This window comes from Myotis daubentonii, chromosome 7, assembly GCF_963259705.1.
Source record: "Myotis daubentonii chromosome 7, mMyoDau2.1, whole genome shotgun sequence".
Taxonomy (NCBI): Eukaryota; Metazoa; Chordata; class Mammalia; order Chiroptera; family Vespertilionidae; genus Myotis; species Myotis daubentonii.
Genome location: NC_081846.1, coordinates 14,529,793 through 14,549,722, shown reverse-complemented (window position 1 = coordinate 14,549,722; position 19,930 = coordinate 14,529,793). Strand labels below are relative to the sequence as shown.

General features: G+C 38.7%; 1 protein-coding gene across 8 annotated transcripts in view; it reads right to left on the bottom strand.

Moving 5' to 3' along the window:
- The window catches only part of CREB1 (cAMP responsive element binding protein 1), a 59,476-nt gene extending 39,824 nt beyond the window's left edge, over positions 1–19,652 (bottom strand). For 4 of the 8 annotated variants that reach the window (XR_009453741.1, XM_059702912.1, XM_059702916.1 and 1 more), the window contains exon 1: positions 19,426–19,564. The gene's annotated coding sequence lies outside the window, so the exon portion shown is untranslated. Of the gene's footprint in view, positions 1–4,204; positions 4,374–19,425 lie in introns of all 8 variants that reach the window. The other 4 variants (XM_059702915.1, XM_059702918.1, XM_059702913.1 and 1 more) reach the window with 3 other exon arrangements.
- Positions 19,653–19,930: the final 278 nt, after the last annotated feature.

Here is a 19,930-nt window from a genome sequence, read left to right as displayed (position 1 = left end):
AATAGGTAAATGAGTCCATTTGAGATTAATACTAAGTCAAGCCAAATAAAAGCAGAAATCCACAAACTTTTCTCCATCTTCTCCAGTCATTTTAATGAAAACAAAGATAATAAAATTTATCATCACAATACTTCCTTTGTAGACAGTGTAAGCAACCATTTTTATTTATTTTAATAAATATATTTTTATTGATTTCAGAGAGAGGAAGGGAGAGGGAGAGATAGAAACATCAATGATGAGAGAGAATTATTGATCAACTGCCTCCTGCACGCCCGACACTGGAGATAGAGCCCACAACCTAAGCGTGTGCCTTGACTGGGAATCGAACTGTGACCTCCTGGTTCATAGGTCCATGCTCAAGCACTGAGCAATGCCAGCCTGGCCGCAACCATGTTTAAAAGACTTTATCTCAATTCCCCCCTCCTTTTTTTTTTTTTTTTTTTTTGCCTATACTATCATTTATTACAGTTTCACTCAACTTAATTTGATTAAAAGTAATCCTATACAATAAAAGGCTAATATGCAAATTGTCCCCTCGAGAGTGCGACTGACCAGAAGTTCGACCGCTCGCTATGACTTGCACTGACCACCAGGGGGCGGCGCAGGAGGGAAGAAAGGCCCCGGCCGGCAGCTGGGCTTGATCCCCAGTAAGGGGTGTGCAGGAGGCAACAGATCAATGATTCTCTCTCATCACTGATGTTTCTATCCCTCTCTCGCTCTCCCTTTCTTTCTCAGAAATCAATAAAAAATGATACAAGACCAGAATATTATTCAACAAAATTATCTTTTACCTGGAGTCTCTATTACTCACTACACAGCTCTCGTTTTAACTGCTGTTATAGTTATTAAACAGTTTAATAGTCCCTTTTCTTAATTTTTCAGAGAAGATAAGTTTTTCTTTTCTATCTTAGAAGCCTCCAAGGAATTTATGAATAAGGTTGTATCACTTTACACAGTAAAGATAGTAGATATTTGAGAGTTTAAAATGTAGTTTAGTTAAACATCCCAATAAACGTCAAACGAGCACTGCCATGACATTTAAAGTAAGAGAATGTGCTCTGCAATATAGTACTGATTAATGTGTGGGGGGGAAACGATAACTTTTCTGATAAGAAAAATGGTAGGAGCAAAGTTTTAATTTTTAAAATGCTTTTTATTGTTGATAGTATTACAGATATCTCCCATTTCCCCCCTTTTACTCTCCTCCTCCCAGCTCCTCCCCACTCCTCCCCCAGGCCTTCACTTCCCTATTGCCCGTGTCCATGGGCTATGCATTATGTTCTTTGGTTATCTCTTCCCGTCCCTCAACTCCACATCAAGGTATGTCAGTCTGTTCCGCACCTCCATGCTTTGGGTCTTATTTTGTTGGTCAGTTCATTTTGTTCATTATTTTCCACAAATTAAGTGAGGTTATGTGATATTTGTCTTTCTCAGATTGGCTTATTTCATTTGGCATAATACTTTCCAGGTCCATCCATGCTGTCCCAAAGGGTGAGATCCCTATTTTTTTACAGCTGCACAATATTCTATAGTGTAAATGTCCCACAGCTTTTCTACCCATTCATCTAACAATGGGCATTTGGGCTATTGCCAAATCTTAGCTATTGTGAATAATGCTACTATGAACATATGGTGCATATATTCTTTCTGATTGGTGTTTTAGGGTTTTTAGGATATATTCCCAGAAGTGGGATCGCTGGGTCAAACGGAAGTTCCATTTTTTATTTTTTGAGGAAACTCCATAGTTTTCCACAGTGGCTGCACCAACCTGTATTCTCACCAGCAATGAACTGGTGTTCCCTTTCTCCACATCCTTGCCAGCACTTGTCTGTTGATTTTTGTATGATAGCCACTCTGACAGGTGTGAGGTGATATCTCATAAATCTCACTATGGTTTTGATTTGCATTTCTCTGATGATTAGGGACTTTGAGCATTTTTTTTTTTTCATATGTCACTTGGCCATTTGTTTGTTCTCTTTGGAGAAATGTCTATTCAGATCATCTGCCCATTTTGCAAAGGTTTAAATTGCGGTAGACCTTTAGAGAAATGACTGTGTCACTGGCTGGTGTCAGATTTTGTATAGAAGCAAAGAGAAAAGAAATCACAATACATAATGGTCAATCCAAAGTAATCAACAATTACTAGGGCAAAATGAGAATATGAGAATGATGTCTCTTAAGGTAAGTACTGGGTTCAGAATTTTTATAGTGCAATAGATTTTACTTCTATTTATATAACAATATAACCGGAGGAAATTCACAAGTAAATAATCACTTTTCTAAAACCAACAATATCTTCAATTTGAACAGTTTACATATATTTGTATTTCAGTTTCATAACTGTTCAAGTTACTGAAGATAAAGAAATATACAAAATAAAATTGTAAAACACTTTTCCTTTGTGAACTTATATTCTAGTGTGAGGGAACAGGGGAGAGAAAGTAAATCAGATGGTGAGAAATGCTGTGTAAAAAATAAACCTGGAAAAGATGTTTGAGGGATTTTTCAATACTATAAAAGCTGAGCAGTGAAACTTTCATTGATTTAAAGTAGCATTTCAATTCTATACAGAACTATACAAGTCAGGGACAAATTCCTAGCAGCACTAGTTTCATCTCTATCTGCCTCTACCAAGTTAACTAAAGCTAATCAATTAAGAAAGCAAGCCTGTTTTCATCAGTTTTGTTAATAATCATTGAGCAAAAGGAAAGAATGCTACAGATCACCTCATTCTTTTTCCTAAAACATTTTGACCTTTAATAAATGTCCCAGTCTTTACAATCCTAAACATTCTAGTTCAATTTATGAAACGTAGACCCATCTCCCCGACAACCTAGTCTACTTTTTAATCCTTTAAATCTATGACCAAATCAATCCAGCCTAAGGGAGGTAAGTGTTCAAAGAAATGAACGGTTGTGCATTTTTGACTCTGAAGAAATAATGCAGCCATAACTAGCAAAACATATAAATGCTGACTTAAAAAATGTAAATAACTTCAATTATAAATGAGAGAAAAACCTACCCCTGCACCCTACACCGAATACATTCCTCCTGAACTCTTAACAATCCAAAAGTCCAAGGATTTAAGGAAATCATATAAGCATTAGTTTAAAATCTCCAGGGTAACCACAGCAAAAGGCACATTTGGGCACATGACTTTAAAACTTAAATAACTATTCTGTCATACTCAAATGCAGTACCAAAAATATTTTGCAGAAGTACCAGGTGTACCGGTTAATGATGTGGACTTTTTTTCAATAGATGAAGTTACACATATGTTGATATATATATGATTTGATATGTATGCTATTTTGTTGTATTGACAGTAAGCTTCAAAACTTCCTATGTCAAATTTTCTGAAGGTGTTAACATCATATACATTTTTATGCTTAAAAATGTTGAATTTTGTGCCAAACAGAGAGCATTTGCAGGAAGTTTTAATTCATTATTTTATTTTGAAGAAAAGTGCTGCTGAGAGTTATCGTATACTTCGGGAAGCTTATGGTGAACATGCTCCATCTCAAGATACTTGTGAACGCTGGTTTAAACAGTTTAAAGTGATGATTTCAATGTGAAAGACAAAGAATATTCAGGTCAACCGAAAAAGTTTGAAGACCAACAATGACAAGCATTATTGGATGAAGATGCATGTCAAACTCAAAAACAACTTGCAGAAAGATTAAACTTTGCTCAACAAACATTTCTGATCATTTACAAGCAATGGGAAAGATTTTAAAGGAAGAAAAATGGGTGCCGCATCAACTGAATGAAAGACAAATGGAAAACCGAAAAGTCATCAGTAAAATGTTGCTTCAATGGCATGAAAGAAAATCTTTTTTGCATTGAATTGTGACTGGCGATGAAAAGTCGATTTATTTTGAGAATCCCAAATGCACAAAATCATGGGTTGATCCAGGTCAACCATCAACATCGACTGCAAGGCCAAATCGCTTTGGAAAGAAGACAATGCTCTGTGTTTGGTGGGATCAGGAAGGTGTGGTGTATTATGAAACCAGGTGAAACCATTAATACTGATTGCTACCTACAACAAATAATCAATTTGAACCAGGCTTTGATGGTGAAACGACCAGAATGTTCCAGAAGACATGGCAAAGTAATTTTGCTTCATGATAACACACCATAACACACTTCAAAACCAGTTAAAGACACGTTAAAAGATCTTACCTGTGAAGTACTAATCCACCTCCTGTATTCACCAGACCTTGCTCCTTCAGATTATCACTTGTTCTCATCGACGGCACACACACTTTCTAAGCAGCACTTCAAAATGTACGAAGAAGTGAAAAATTGGGTCTCTGAATGGTTTGCCTCAAAACAAGAAAAGTTCTACTGGGACAGTATCCACAAATTACCTGAAAGATGGGGGAAATGTGTAGCTAGCGATGGACATTATTTTGAATAAAGCACTTTTGATGTTTCTCTTGAAATTATCGTGTTTTCTTTGATTACAAAATCGAATTATTAACCAGTACACCTGGTATACCTAGAAACATCTATGAGCAACACGTAATACTCTCTACAATTATTTGGTACTTATTATTTAGTTTTTAGGATATCATAACTGTTTGAAAGCCTTGCTAACACATTCTTAACACCTTCAACATGTCTGTATTAATTTTCTAAAGTGTTAAGATTTACTAAAAAAAGTGGTAAAACTTTGAGGTGCTAAACAACAGACTTCAGCTTTCCAATAATCAATAACTATGTTGCACTGCCTTTTTCCCTTTATCTTTTTCCTTGTACAATTTTTCTTTTGGTTGTTAACCTTAAATACTTATCATTTATCTTTATCACTAGAGGCCCAGTGCATGGATTCATGCACTGGGGGGAGGAGGGTTCCCTCAGACTGGCCTGCGCCCTCTCTCAGTCCGGAACCTCTCAGCAGATGTCCACCTGCCTGCAGCGGAGGTGAGAGAGGCTCCCGCCACTGCCGCTGCGCTCACCACCCATGAACCCAGCTTCTGGCTGAGCGGTGCTCCCCCTGTGGGAGAGCACTGACCATCAGGGGGCAGCTCCTGCACTGAGTATCTGCCCCCTGATGGTCAGTGCGCGTCATAGCGATGAGTTGTTCTGCCATTCGGTCAATTTGCATATTAGGGTTTCATTATATAGGAGGATATGTCCAACCCAGCATAATGAGATTTATGCAATCAATACTGGAAATGTAATAATGCTCCAGGTTTCTGATGCCAATAATAGTCTTCTGGTATAAAATACAAGTTATCTTCACTGAAATCAGTTATACCGCATATTCAAATGTATGTATATAATGTACACACACACCTCAATACACATATCAACTTCAACTATAAAAATTTTATTAGATTATACTGATTACACCTTAACAAAATGAGGTTATATATGTTTGTAGAAAAACAGTAAAAGAACAGGCGATATAATAAAATAAATTTGTTGTCTAGCAAGCTAAGTATTCTGACACAATTTTCTCTGTGTTCTTACCAAGGTCTTTCTCATTTAATTGAAGAACAAACCCATACCTCAGTCTCTAGATATTAGAGCAAGCATGTCAAACTCAAAGGCTAACATGGGCCAAATAAACAAGGTTTAAGTTTATATGAGCCGCAAAAAAAAAAAAAAAAGGTTTAATGTTTGTAGAAACGTAGGTTTATTTCGATAGACATGTTGAATACCAAGGGCTGAGATAAATAATTGTTAACATAATATAATAGAACATTTTAATAAAAATTAATATATTTTCTTGAACATTAACTTACCAGACACTGAATAACTGCACAAATTAATAAGCATAATGCAAATAAGCCTATTTTTCTTGTTCTCTGGGAGCAAAATATTTTCTGTTGCGCACACCAAGCAAGTCAGTACAAGACTAATGATGTGACAATTGGCTGTTAAAATATTCGCTGCTAGTATTGGTAGAGAGAAATGGTGCACTGGCGAGTATGGAAATGAATTGCAACACGATTATAGTAATCAGTCATTAGCGAACGTTGTAGTTCGTTATTAATAATTATGTGTAACAGGATATTATAAAAATTAAGTTATGAAATTTTTATTAAAATGTTTCTTACATACCATTATATTGGCTAGGCCGCAAAAATATTTGTTGTGGGCTGCGATTTTGACATGCTTGTATTAGAGGAAGGCAAGGAAAGTTATATATGAAATTAATTCTCTATTACTTAAATTGATAAGATTTAATCATTTATAAAGCAAATAAAATCTGAAAATGTGTTTATGTCTTTTCATAAATTCTTTGTATTAATAGAAAATATCTGTACCAATGCTATCAAAAAGAAGGCAGCGTACAGCAAAGGTGAATCTTTTCAATGTTATTTAATAAAATTAATTACCTATATACATTTACTGAATTGAACTCAGAGAAACTGTTTTAAGTTCAATGTTTATATTTTCTAACTTATTGCTATATTGTGAATACCAGATCTGAACACTATTTTTATAAACTAAGTTATTTTAAAATATATAGCATGCACTATAGAAAAGATACCGTCCCCTCAAAGGAAGTTCTTAATAGAAGTGAATTAGAAAAATGTTATTTGATTTATAGAAATGTACTGCATGATTTATGACAGCTATCCTAGAATGTGTAGCTAATTAATTAATCTATAGAACCTTTCAATAAGAAAACTTTAGTACTTTCTTAAAACAAAGTTGTTATTTTTTTAAGTATCGGCAAAATGTATATGCTTTGTTTTCCTGCAGGTAAGACTACTGCAACCATGACTATGTATTATTTTAGGTAACTTTTATCCCATTTCTCCCCATTCTCCTTTCTTTCCAAACACCCAACTGAAACTATGTTTCCAGATTTTTACACCATAAGCCTTTCAAAGAAGTGATCCTATATAAACTTCCACATATGAAGTTCTACTAAATGGATTTTTGGAGCTGAACTGTTTTCCAAGGAAACATACACCTCCTACATACAGTTACTTTTAGAAAAGCAATTTTTGTGTTGACTAAAGAATGAAACTGTCTTCAGCTTTTAAATTCTGCTTCATAAACTACCTTAATGCCGAAACTGTAAAGACCCACAGAAGTGTGACCTATTCCGTTTGCTCAACAAAACCAGAGGGACTTTGTGAAAATCACGATTCAAATGGAAATCAATGTGTCCAAGTGCTTTTGAACAGTAAGTTTATAAAATCAACAATTTATTATTTTAATAGTTCTGTTTTAAACTAAATTTGAAATGCTATTCTTGGCAAATTATTTATAAATTAGACATGGAAGATTGAAAATTCAGTTTTCCTTAAATAAGTCCGCATATTACAGTAGGAGTCGTCAGACAGGAATTTCGGTTGGGGCTCTGTCTGACTTTAGATAAAGAACTAGAGATGTTAAGAGATTTGTAAGGAATTTACAATACTGTTCAGGGCTATACCACATAACCTCCAATATTACAAAAAGTTAAGAATTCTTTGCATTTGGCAATGGAACTGCACGGTCTATTAAGCAACATGCTAATCATTTTAACTATGTCTTTCTTACTAGAAAAAGCCCAAGCATTCATGGAACCAAGGATATATTGGGACTATACTTAAAATTAGCCATGGTTAACATATAAAGACTAGAGGCCCGGTGCATGAAATTCGTGCACTGGGGGGGGGGGGGGCGCGGGGGAACACCCTCAGCCCAGCCTGCATCCTATCACAGTTCAGGAACCCTCAGGGGATGTCTGTCTGATGGCTTAGGCCCGCCCCCCATGGGACATCCTTAGTGCTGCTGTGGAGGTGAAAGAGGCTCCCGCCACAGTTGCTGTGCTCGGTGAGCCTGGCTTCTGGCTGAGCAGCACTCCCCCTGTGGGAGTGCAATGACCACCAGGGGGCAACTCCTGTGTTGAGTGTCTGCCCCTGGTGGTCCTGAGCATCATAGTGACCAGTCGTTCCACCGTTGGGCTGAAACTGGCTCTCCAAAATCCCCCAAGGGGTCCCGGTTTGCAAGAGGACACAGGCCAGGTCGAGGGACCCCCACCGGTGCACAATCGGAGTTGAGGATGAACTGCGGGACGGCTCCAGGGCATGTCTGGCCAGTCTCGCTCAGTCCCAATTGTCTGGACCCCAGCAGCAAGCTAACCTACCAGTCGGAGTGTCTACCCCTGGTGGTCAGTGCACCTCATAGCAAGCAGTTGAAAGGTCTTAGCATATCATTAGCATATTATGCTTTGATTGATTGAATGGCTGACCAGATGATTGGGCACTTAGCATATTAGCCTGGTAGTGATTTCTGGTAAGGTCATTTTGATTAATACAATCTCATGTTATTTCTCATGTCTCAGAGATGGGACAGGATGAGTTAATAAAGCATCAATAAAAATTCAAAGTAAGACAAATTTTTAAGCAATGGAAAAAACCCAACTTCCTTGGCTTAAAAAAAATAAATCTGTAATTTCAGTACATTTTAATTATATGAAATCTATATTTCCACTTCCTTTAATCTGTGCAACTCTAAAGGGGCACTGTTTTTAATCCATTTAAATTTGTGACCCTGCAAGAGGGAATCGTTCAACAAATACATGTTCTGTGCCTATCACATATGTAAGTGTTCTGCTAAAAACTATGGGAACTAAAAAGAAGCAGACAAGAACCTTTCTCTCACTGAGCTTACAAGCTAACAATGGGTAGAATATAGGGTGGAACAAAAGTAGGTTTACAGTTTGCAGCATGGAAAAACAGTTTATTCTGGTATTATTTTATTTTTATTTTTTTGTTAATCTTCACCCAAAGATATTTTTCCATCAAGCCTGCAACCAAGGTATGTTCCCTTGACCAGAATCAAACCCACAACCCTTCAGTCTGGGGGCCGGTGCTCTAACCACTGAGCTAAACAAGCTAGGTCAGCAATAAATTATTAAAATTCTCCAGGGCTCAATTTAACCATATGTAAAAAACAAAAGAGTTATGGGTACTACTCTCTTCAGGGTAAAAGTTTGTAAAGTATGAATTCCCCAAATACAGTAGAATTTATGAGTCATACACTACACCCACACAAGTGTCATAATAAATTCTCTCATAACAAATAATTCTCAAAACATAGTACTTAAAATGTTTCACTTAAAGTTGTCATTTCTTGATTTTTGTTTCTGATGAAAAGAAACATCATCAGTTACCCCAACTAAGGGATGTGGACACAGAATAAAGGGAAGTCCAGAGGAGACATGGTGTAAGTCCGAATATGCATTAGTGGCTTTAGTTATTGTTCATCAAATAATGGTGTCCTGTTTGTCTGAGCTTTCAGGGATATTTAGAAAATGTTGTAATTAAATAAGAATTTATGATGTCCAAGACAGGGACACCAAAAGCACAAGCAACAAAAGGAAAAATATATGAACTGGAAATCATCAACATTAAAAACTCTTGTGCCTCAAAGGGCATCATCAAGAGAGTGAAGACCTGACCAGTGTGGCTCACTGGTCAGAGCATTGGCCTGTGCACCAAAGGGTCCTGGTTTCAATTCCTGGTCAAGGGCATGTACCTGGGTTGCATGGCCTGGTCGGGGCACATGAGGGAAGCAACCAATAGACTTCTCTCTCTCACACTGATGTTCCTCTCTCCCAATCCTCCACTCTCTAAAAATCAATGGAAAACATATCCATTGAGGATTAAGAAACAAACAAAAAAATAAATAAAATGAAAAGACTGACCAATCAATACAGTGTGACCCTAATCAGGACCATAATTCCATTAGTCCTCTATATCATCCATCACATGGAAGCCACCAGGAAGCCAGGTGTTTGAGCATGAGCTCACCTGCGACTCTAGGTGTGGCACCATTTCTTTAATTGATAACCTTTACTTCCTCGGCTGGGAAAAAAAAGCAAGACAATCCACAGAATGAAAGCCTATTTTGTAAATCATATATCTTGTTTCTAGAATAGTAAGAACTACAACTCAATAAGAAGACAACTAACTCAATTTAAAAATGGGCAAAGGATCTGAATAGACATTTCTTCAAAGATATATAAATGGCCAATAAGTACATGAAAAGATTCTAGACATCATTAGTGATCAGAGAAATCCAAACTACAGAGATACCACTTCTTACCCACCAAGACGGCTATAATGAAAAAGAATAACAAGTGTTGGTGTGGATGTGACCCTCATAGCCAGTGGGAATGTAAAAAGGTACAGTAGCTTTGGCAAAGTGTGACAGTTCCTCAAATGGTTAAACAGTCACCATATAATTCAGTAACAACTCGTAAGTATATATTCAGGAGAAATGAAAACATATGCAATAAATGAATATTTATGGCAGTTTTATTAATAAATAGCCCAAAAGTCCAAATGTCCATGAATTTATTGATAAAATGTGTATCCATAAAATGGAATATTTAGCAATATAAGGAAATGAAGTACTAATACATCCAACTTGGATGAACTTTGAAAGCATTATGCTACGTGAAAAAGGTTATCACAATGAAAAACTTACTGTGTAAGTCCATTTATATGCAATGTCCAGAATAGGTAAATCTATAGACAGAAAATAGATTTATTTAGTGGTTGCCTGGTGCTGGGGGGTATGAAGAGATTGAGGGGTGAAGGCTATGAGATGCTAGGTTTCTTTTGAGAGTAATGAAAATATCCTAAAACTGACTGTGGTGGTCGATGCACAACTTTTTGAACATGCTAAAAACCAATATACTGTACATTTGAAATTGGTAGATTGTATGTGAGTATTTCAGTAAAACTACTAAAAACTATGATGTCCAATGTTTACACTGCAACATAATCTACCATGGAGGAGAGTGAATTAGGAGTCAGGAAATCTATGTTGTAGCCCAATTTATCATGTCATTCCTGTTTATATTGTTCCTTCTCTTATATGAAATTTAAAGCTTCCTGCCTCACAGAGTTCCTCATAATGTGAGATTATAGTTAATGTAATACTTTCTTCAACAACTTGTGAGCACATTAGGTTTATTCTACTTCCATGTCTTCATTTTTGTTGTCCATGCCATAGCTTAGAATACACACCCTTTTATCTCTATTTATTCAAGTTCTTCAGTACTGTTTAAATTCTTTCTCACAAAACTTTCCCTAACTAAACTGTTTCTCTTTTAAGCTCCTATAGCCCTTCAACACAACAGTGAAAACTGATATTCTGCCCTGAATAAATCATTTCCACTACACCGTAAGTTCCTTGAAGTTGGGAGCCATATAATCAGGCTTTAGTATTTATAGCAACTAGAGCAGTAGTTCTCAACCTTCTGGCCCTTTAAATACAGTTCCTCATGTTGTGACCCAACCAGAAAATCATTTTCGTTGCTACTTCATAACTGTAATGTTGCTACTGTTATGAATTGTAATGTAAATATCTGATATGCAGGATGGTCTTAGGCGACCCATGTGAAAGGGTCGTTTGACTACCAAAGGGGTCGCAACCCACAGGTTGAGAACCACTGAACTAGAGCAATCCTTCATTTAATTAATATCTATAAAAATACTTAACTGAATAAATTTTCATGTGATTATCTCACTACAAAAAGATTTTAAATAAATGTTCATTGAATAAAGGACTAGATTGATAAATTGGCAATAAGTAAAACCAACATACTACTATTACTGGTCAGAGCAAACAATAAAGCTGCTGATATTATATAAAAAGAAATACCCCTTTAAGGATACAAAGTGAGAACAAGCAGTAATTTTTGCTTGTGATAAAAAAAAACCAAGATACTTCTCAGTCTCCTACTGCCAATCACTTATACAAACAGAGATAACGGCCCTAAAGATAATGTTTACTCAGCTTTGGCTAAACTACAAACATTTTTAGCTATATCTAATATTGTCATATAGTTGTAACTGAAAACTCACATGCATATAAGTAGCTCATTTCTTTATTAAAGAAATAAATCTTAGTTTTAGAGAAGATTCATTAATATTTGGGAAAGGCATTTTCTATTACTATTGGCGTAAGTCAACTTTCAGGCTCACTCTCCTCCACTCCTATCCAGGTCACTACTTAGCTATTTTAACTTCTGCTAAATTCTCTCTTCTCCAACCAAATGTCAGTCTTCACTTCTTTCCTTTTGGGAAAACACACACACACACACACACACCCTTAACATCAATCTCTTACACTCCAAATCTTTGCCCCTTGTTTTAGATTCCTCAGAGATCCTAGATAAATCCAGCAGCAGGAAGAAAACTCTTATGTGCTTTTCATCTTGGTTCAGGCAGCTCATCTCATTTATGGTAAACTCCTTTATTACCTTACCTCAACCCTGAGAAAAGCAACTCAAGCATTTAAAAGTTTTTCAAGGAGTACTACTGTGTTTTTTGGTTTGTTTTTTTTTGAAGTTGAGATTCATGTAACTAGCCTCAAGCATAGATTAAACATATAAAGGTAATTTTTCATCACTGGAGAACTGTCTTCTTCTCTGTTAGGATAAACACCAGAATATGAATGATTAATCTTGTCCCCTCTTCCTTTTGGTAACCTAGTAGACAAGTGAACAAAACTCTGGGTAAATTATAACAACACATCTTTACAAGGCCATGTCTGGCAGATCTCAAAGAATGCAAAACAAAGCAAACAGGACATGAGACATGAGTTATTTGTCCTGTACATATATATATATTAAGGGGAGAAAAGCATTCTGAATAAGAAAAATAAATGGCTAGTCTTACCTAAGTTTCCAATTTCTCAGAAACCTACATTTATAGATATGATAGTGTAGAGTAAGTTTAAAACCATACTTTCTTCTTAAGACTTCAGAAAGTTGACCAGAGCAACCTCTATATAATGACTGATTTAGCATATACATTAAATGGCAGAGGAAAACAGCCATTTTCTCCTTATCCGTTTGTTACTTTAATTCATTACCTTTACCTCCTTCCCAAAAGGCAATTCAACAACTCCATATCGTGAGAAATTATTTAATTCCCTGGCAGCACACAGATATATATTCCAGAAGAAAAATGTTTTGCCTTTAAAAACTTTAATTATCCCCCCAAATCTTTAAAAGTGCTTTGTAAATATTTCAGATAAAAACAGCACAAATTAGCCCTAGGCAGTTTGGCTCAGTGGATAGAGCTTCCACCTCCCTATCTTTTTGGAAGATAGGGAGCTTATCTATGTCCCTCCTACTAGATTATTAGTTATCTTTTTCTTTCTAACTTTAATCAACTAAAAAAATGTATAGCATATGTATTTTAAAGATAAACAAACAGTATTTAACCAGGTTAAATGCTGCTTAGAAGAGCCAAAAAATATATAAAGAGAGATGCTGAAACTTAATTTTGTGCTCTACTTGAAGTACTACTTGGTCTAATTGGTTGACCAAAGACTTCTGGGGGTGAGGTGGTATCATCTTAGCAGTAAAATCTCAGTATAGAACAGGGGTGGGCAACCCCTGGCACGCGTGCCAAACATGGCCCGCCAGTAACTCTTGCTGGCACACAAAACCCTCTCTTATAATCTTCCATTTACAATTTTTTTCTTAATATCGACTTCTTTATTTTTCAGATAAATTCAGTGTAGGTGCATCTTAGATAAATAATTTTACATAACAAGTTATCTTAAAGACCAGACATGGATTGACGAGAGGGGAAGAGCAATTTCTATGCCTCTGCCTTAACTCTCCCTGCCTTTCTAGATCCAACCAGTGTTTTGGCTTCATCCACATGCGCTTGTGAATCTTTGTTCTCAGTGATGAATTTTGTTAAGTCTCGTAATAGGAGTAGCCTGACGGATGAAAGTAGTAGCTCATGCATATCTCTGAAGGTCACGAAATATAAACCTGATGTAAAAACTCTGTCATCAGTGATGCAGCAGCAAAAGTCCCACTGATAATATCAAACGTAGTCATAGTTTTCTGTCGGACTATCAGCGTACATGTATACATTAAAAAATAAATGTATTGCCCTAACCGGTTTGGCTCAGTTGATAGAGCGTCGGCCTGCGGACTGAAGGGTCCCGGGTTCGATTCCGGTCAAGGGCATGTACCTTGGTTGAGGGCACATCCCCAGTAGGGGGTGTGCAGGAGGCAGCTGATCGATGTTTCTCACTTCTCGATGTTTCTGACTCTCTCCCCCCTCCCTTCCTCTCTGTAAAAAAATCAATAAAATATATATTTTTTAAATGTATTTTTCATCATCATATACTGTGTTTTTGTTGCTCGAATGAATTTTATTACTTCTTCAAGGTTCTTCACATATGTACACCTTAAGAGATATCAAGTAGGCGTAACACGTTCTCAAAAAATTAGGGTTGGCACACAGAAGAATTTTGAGTTAGAGATTTTGCTGGTTTTGGCACGCACTCACAAAAAGGTTGCCCAACCCTGGTATAGAATCATATAGGTGAAACTATTTACTTAGGCATCTATAATAATAAAAGCATAATATGCCAGTTAGACTGGACGTCCTTCCAAACGACCTTCTGGATGAAGGCAGGGCTGTGAGGGAAGCCCGGGTCCCAGGTGCCAGAGGAAAGCCAGTGCTGGCAGCCGGGGGAAGCCTACTCTTGCACAAACTTTGTGCATCGGGCCTCTAGTCAAATATAAATCTGACAATTACACTAAAAAATTTAGAAAATCATCAAAGAATAAGTTAATGACTATGCAAAAAATAAATACAGGAAGCTAGTATTCTCATCTGCATTACTGGGTCATTAATATCCCATGAAAATAGTCTGCTTAAAAAAAAGGATTGCCCAGCTGAGCCGGCTGCTGTGGCTCAGCAATTGAGCACTGACCCAGGAACCAAGAGGTCACAGGTTCCATTCCCTGACAGGGCACATGCCTGGATCTCGGCTCCATTCCCAGTAGGGGGTGTGCAAAAGGCAGCCGATCAATGTTTCTCTCTCATTGATGTTTCTTTCTATCCATTTCTCTCCTTAAAAAAAAAAATAAAAATAAAAAAAATCAATAAAAACTTTTTTTTTTTTTTTAAAGAACTGAACTACATGAGATGTTCTTTCTCATTTAGAGAGAAAGCTATTGAGAATATTTTGGCTGAAATAGCAATAGGTAGGATAAAGAGCCTCAACAGGAGTTAAATTCAGACTAAATTCATTTTCATAGTTAACTCTTGCACACCTTACATGCCTTTTCATGCACAAAAAGCTAACAAGGTAATGAGGAAGTTCAAATGACAATTTCCTGTCAGAAACTGTTATTTATCAGTCAAATGAATTCTCTTTCATTTAAAGAAATAAAGGCATAATGATAGATTACTTTAAAGGGTCAGGTAAGATCTAAAAATAAAATCAGCTCAATAACTAGTTAATAAATATGGGTACATTCATATGATGAAATGCCTCATTGTTAAAAAACAAAAATGAAGCTCTTTTTGCTAAGCAGTATTGAGTGGATTAAAGCAAGATATATGATAGTGTATATAGTAGACTATCATTTGTATAAAAGGAGGGGAGAGTACATACGTATTTGCTTGTGTATGAATATATACCTCTGAATGAATAACTGGCAATACTCGGACGACTTGGTGGGGGTGACACACACACGGACTTTTCCTATAGATTTTGTTTTGAATTATGAATTATCTGAATGACATTAAAAAATAAAACTGAAAATATAAAACTGTAGTATTCCTCTTTTTCATTATTTCACCAAGTATGATCTCTCCTTCCTTTGATATTCTGCCTTATTAGTCATCACGTCCTCAAAGTTCCTTTAGAGTAGCAACAAGACAGTGTAATTCATCTTTGGATTTGCTGCAGCTTCTACTCCATAGTAATGTTAATAATGAATAATTTAAAAATAAAAAATATTTGTTGGGCACTTGTGTAATTTAATATGTATTAACTTATTTAAACAGTTTACATGTATTAATTTATTTAATTCCCACATTTCTATGAGGTGGATATTGTACCTTTATGACCAAGCAAACTTAGGTATGGAGAAGAAACCTGTTCCATGTCCCACAGCTAGGAAGTTAAAATGAGTATCTATCATTGAGTCCCTAAGGAGGTACTTTATCTCATGACCCTGTTAAAAAGGTGGTATTATTCTAATTTAACAAATAAGAAAACTGAGGCTGAGGAAGATTAAAAAATTCCCCGGTAAGTCACAAATTTCCTTGAGCGTAGGCACATGACAATAGTGTCAGCAGGGATTCTAACACCTAATGCTCTTTCCACTAACTACATTCTGTCACAGTGAATGCTAACTAAATACCTGAATTACCACACACTGTTGTCTCAAGTGATACTGCAGTAGAAATGAGTTCACACATAAGAATAAGAAAATCCTTGCCCTGACTGGTTTGGCTCAGTGGCTAGAGCGTCGGCCTGCGGACTGAAAGGTCCCAGGTTTGATTGCGGACAAGGGCATGTACCTTGGTTGCGGGCACATCCTCAGTAGGGGGTGTGCAGGAGGCAGCTGAATTGATGTTTCTCTCTCATCAATGTTTCTGACTCTCTATCCCGCTCCCTTTCTCTGTAAAAAAAAATCAATAAAATATATTAAAAAAAAAGAGAAAAGAAAATCCTTGCCTTTTTTCTATTCCCTGTCTACTATATCCTTACATTCAGATTTGAGCTCTTAACTATTCAATTAAAATGCCATCACTGTGACATTGTACGTCAAAAAAGATATGCTTATAAGACTGTGTTACAGGCAAACAAGTGCATATAACTGAATCTAGTAAGGTATTTATGGAATAAATGAAATTATAAATTTCAGTGATACATTGTAAGCATTAAGTTGCAAGAACATTTTTTCTACTGTAGAAGAGGGAAAATATTTTTAAATTGACATGAAGTGGGGAATACATACATGTGGGACAAAAGTAGGTTGTTATTCATATGGAAAATGATATAATACAATAATTAATAAATTGTAATACAAGAATAAACTCTTTCTTGTACTAACAACTGTAAACCTGTTTTTGCCCACCATGTACTTGGTTTTACTATAACCTTACACTGTAAGCCTATTTTTGCCCCACCCTGTACTTGGTTTTTAATATAACCATATTATATTCCAAAACAACAAAACACCATGTCTTAGAATGTGACGAAATAAAGCTACTTCTCTATGAAGAAAAGTTTCTATTTGTCAGATCTAATCAAGAATATAAATTTTAGAAAGCAGAAAAGGGAAGTGCCGTTTTATAGATCAGGTTTCTAAGTTTCCTTAGGCTCTTACATGAAAAAAAATGTCATTCAAAAGGGGTGCCAGCTTTAAGTCCCAGAAGTGCCTTTTAACATTTTTCAGTCAATTTGTGTCAAAGATTCATTTTCTGAATACATGGTCCGTTAATAAATTAATCACAGATTTAACTGTGATTTCCTTACTGATCTGTGAGAGGGGGGAGAAGTGTAAGTTTTAGTACCATGCTCCATGTGAATGTTCACATATTAATGAATATAAAAGAAGTTTGAAAAGTTTCACTTGGAATTGCTAAGAATTAACAGATTATGAATTTATAAATAAAGTTTAAATTTTCACAGAAGAAGAGTTGTCCTATATTCTCTGTAGGAGAAAAATGTTCCTCAACTGATGCTGGGTTTCAGAAAATCTTTCTTAAGGAAAAACAGTAATCTATAACATCATCAATACTATAATGTCCTCAGTGTTTGTCAATAAAATCACCTTCTCAGTCCTTATGGAAAAACTCTTTATTGCATTTTCTTAATTTTTTCAACAATGACAAATTGCTAATGTGTGTTTAAGACTTGCAATGCAGCAAAGTAGGTTTTGAAAAAGTGACCTGGCAACAGGAAAATAAGAGGGCTTCTATTACCAATCAGTATTAATTCCTCACAAGAAACCTTGTATATTAACTAGTTCTAGTGAAATGTGGCAGACCAAGTGTTTTTAAAACAAATAATTCGTTCATCTTTTGCAACACCTAAAAACAACCGGTTTTTTTTTTTGTTTTTTTTTTACTTTTAAATCAGGAAATAAGCAGTGAGTGTAAAAGATTTCAATAGCTGGCAACCAAAAGTATCTTTTATACTAAACCTTTAGGAGGTGGAACTGATGTAAGCTAAGGCCGGAATGAAATTCTAACTCCTAAAAGAGGGTATGACACACTTAAATAGGTCATACTGCAGGTCCGCTAAAAATCATCTTTTTAATCTTTAATGTGTCAATGACTTTTCTGCCATGCCTTTTCCTAACAAAGAAAAAAATAAGCCTTGTGGCTGAAACTCTCAGTCTCCGGTCGGGGTTACCCACCGCAGTCGGGAGACAAATAGTGGATATTTTTTAGAAATGCCTATTTTTAGAATTAGTATTAATCAATATGTTCACGTTTAGACAGAAATATGTGGGGAAACATGGTGGCGGGAGGCGGGGTGGAGCGATCCAGAGGGCCCAAACGCGTTGGCATGGTTGGCAAGAAAAAACACACACACACATAAAAAGTGATGTAAAGCAAAAGTACATCGACCAAAAACGAGGTGTTTCACCATGATAGATCTCAAGCGATCACCTTATTGAAAAGGGTTAAAAGCGAAACTGTTTTCAAACGCCAGCTTCCCTTTTACAAGATCCCAACTGTTTCAAACTTATTAGAAATGTGTGTTTTTTCTTAGCAACCCCTTCCTCCCAAAAAGAATGCATTTCCATGACTACTGCCTTGGGGGGGGCAAAAAAAGTAAAAAAAAAAAAGAGGCGAAGGGAAAAGAGTCAAAACTACCTAAAAATGCACAAGCCCTCCTCGCTCCCCGGAGCAGAAAAGCCAGGGTCCCCGCCATGGTGTGGAGCGAGCGGGGGGAAAGGGCACGAACAAAATACAGGACGAGGAGAAGCCGTGGGTTCCGAACTTTATTGCACAAAGAGAGCGGCGAAGAGCGGGTCCGCCGCCGCCGCCGCGCTGCTCCGCGGGCAGGGCAGGCACCGGGGCCGCCGGGAAGGCGGGCACCTTCACCTCCGCTGCCCTCCGCGGCCGCCGGCCTCCGCCGCCACCCCCCGCGGGCGCTCGGCGGCGCAGCCGGGAGGACGGCCGGGCCGGGCCGGGGGCGAGGCGGGCGGCGCGGGGGGCAGCGGCGCCAGCCCAGATCGGGCCGGGCGGGCGGTCTCCCCCGGGGCGGCTCCCGGCTCCCGGTTCCCGGCTCCGCGCCCGGCCCGATGGTGGCGGCGGCGGCGGCGGCGGGAACGCGGGCGCCAGCTCGCTGCGGCCGGCCGCCCGCCCGCACGCCGCCCCGTCCCCGGCTGCCACCCCGCCCGCAGCCCGCCGCCCCCCGCCATGAGCGCCGCCGCTGGCTGCAGGCAGAGTCGCTGCCGCCCGGCCGCCGCTGGCTCCAGTCCGCCGCCATTATTCTTTGTTCGCTGCGAGCGGCGGCGAGGTTGTGGGGCTCGGGCGGAGGCTCCATCTTTGCCGCGGCCCCTCCTGCGAGGGGAAGGCCCGGAGCGCGGGTGTCCGGCGCCTCCCCGTCCCCCCTCGGTCCCCCCGGCTCTCTCGGGCTCCTGCCTCCTCCTCCTGCTCCTCTTACCGGTGGTACAAGCTCCTCCGTCACTGCTTTCGTTCGCGGCCCGGATCTCGCTGGAGTTTTATTCTCTCCCCCACGTAACACACCGCGTCAAACTACACCTCCGCCGCGTCACTCACCAACACTCCGCTTCTCCCAGCCGCCCGGGCCACAGGCAGCAGCAGCCGCCGCGGACTGAGGAGCCGCAGCCAGGGAGCCAGCCAGCGCCGCCCAGTGCCGAGTGCGCAGCGGCCGCGCACGGAAACAGCCGAGTCCGCCCGGAGGAGCTCGAGCGGCCCCGCCCCCCCGCGCTGGAGGCGGAACTTGCCGAAGCTCTTCGGTTTCCTTCGGGCGAGGCGCTGGGGTTCTCCCGGGAGTGGGAAGGCGAAGGTGGGCTGGGTCCCGCGGCGGGGGGGGAGGAGTGATCTAAGCTCCTTCGCCGCGTTTTGGCGGCTAAAACCCGGCGGCGGCGGAAACCTGAAGGAGGAAGTGGGGCTTGCGTGTGGCCGGCTGGGGAAATCCAGGGGGG